Here is a 1,772-nt window from a genome sequence, read left to right as displayed (position 1 = left end):
CTGAGACCACAAACCTTGCTCATGTTGAAGATGTCTTCATCCAGTCTTAGCCAAAAGAGCTTGGTTCATCCAAGCAGACCTTTTAATGCCTAACCCACCAACTACCTTAGGTTTACACACTTGCTCCCAATTGACAAGATGGATTTTAGAAGTATTACTGGTATGCCCCCAAAGAAAATTCCTGTTGAGCAGATTCAATTTATCACAGACAGACATAGGCAACTTGGCAGTTTGTATAGTATAGATCGGAATAGCAGCAGTAACAGATTGAAGCAAAGTAATTCTACCAGCGATAGACAACGTATGGCTCTTCCAAGAAGCTAATCTCTTTGGGACTTTAGCAATAACCTCTTGATATGTTTGTTTACTGACTCTAGTGGGACACCAAGGTACTTACCAAGGCTAGCAGTGAGAGGAGAACCACTTATCATAGCAATTGAATTAGCCAAATCAGAGCACGTATTTGGGGAAACACATATCATAGACTTTTCAAAGCTAACTCGCTGACCAGACAACTGACAGAAATCATCCAAACACTATTTCATCAAACAAGCTTGATCAATAGTAGCTTCCCCAAAAAGGATTAAATCATCAACAAAGAATAAATGGGAAATATGAGGACCTCCATGACAAATCTAAACAGACTTCCAAGCTCTATCCTGAATCTTTTGTTGAATGAGATGAGAGAGTTTTTCCATACACAAAACAAATATATAAGGGGAGAGAGGGTCCCCCTGCCTAATACCACACTGAGGAGAGAAAGAGTCAATTAGCTCCCCATTAAGAATGGCCTTGTACTGCACAGAAATGATACACTGCATAAGCAACTCCAAAATGCTTCCTTTAATGCCCACTTCCTAGAGAATCTCCCTAATAAAAGGCCATTGCATACGATCATAAGCTTTGGATAAATCAATTTTCCTAGCTATAAAACCCTTGGCATATTTAAATTTGTGGAGCACTTCTTGAGCAACAATAATGTTATCCGTAATTTGTCTCCCTAGAACAAAACAAACTTGGCTAGAGCTGACAAGCTTAGTCATACATGGCCTAAGCCTAGCCACAAGGATTTTAGAGACCACTTTATAAAGAGTTGCAAAGGCTAATAGGCCTAAGCTGATTCATAAACATAGGCCTCTCCACTTTAGGCTCCAAAGCAATCAGAGTCTCATTTAAATGATCAAGAAGGGTGGCAGTATTAAAGCAATCATGTAAAAAGGAAATGATATCATCAGAGCAAACCCCCCAATAATCTTGGTAGAAAAGAGCAGGGAAACCATCAGGTCCTGGGGTCTTTAATCTACCAATAGCAAACACACTATTCTTAATCTCTTCAATAGAAACCGGACAACTAAGACCTTCAAGATCAGCCTCTTCAAGGCTAGGATACAACTGAGGAAGCAAAGCATAGTCACCAACCATATCATAAGCACAAAACAACCCTTGAAAATAATTAACAATAATATGTTTCATGCTCTGTTTCTCAGTAATCCAATCCCCAAAATCATCATGTAACCATTCCAACTTATTCATTCTTCGTCTAACAACTGTGGACAGATGGAAGAACCGAGTATTCCTGTCCTCTTCTTTAAGCCAGGTATTCCTGGACTTTTGTAGCCAAAAAGTCTCTTCTTGATCCAGTAGTAAATTGTAATCTTTAGTAAGCTCAACCTCAAGCTCGCTAAGGAAAGGATTATGCTCATGACAAAGCTTCTTTTAAATTCCTGCAAGTCTAGCTAAAAGATGCCTTTTCTTTGTAAATAAACACCCAA

The sequence above is a fragment of the Prunus persica genome, chromosome G3 (assembly GCF_000346465.2).
Source record: "Prunus persica cultivar Lovell chromosome G3, Prunus_persica_NCBIv2, whole genome shotgun sequence".
Lineage (NCBI taxonomy): Eukaryota > Viridiplantae > Streptophyta > Magnoliopsida > Rosales > Rosaceae > Prunus > Prunus persica.
The sequence above is the reverse complement of the archived record's forward strand: the minus strand, read 5'-3'. Positions refer to the sequence as shown.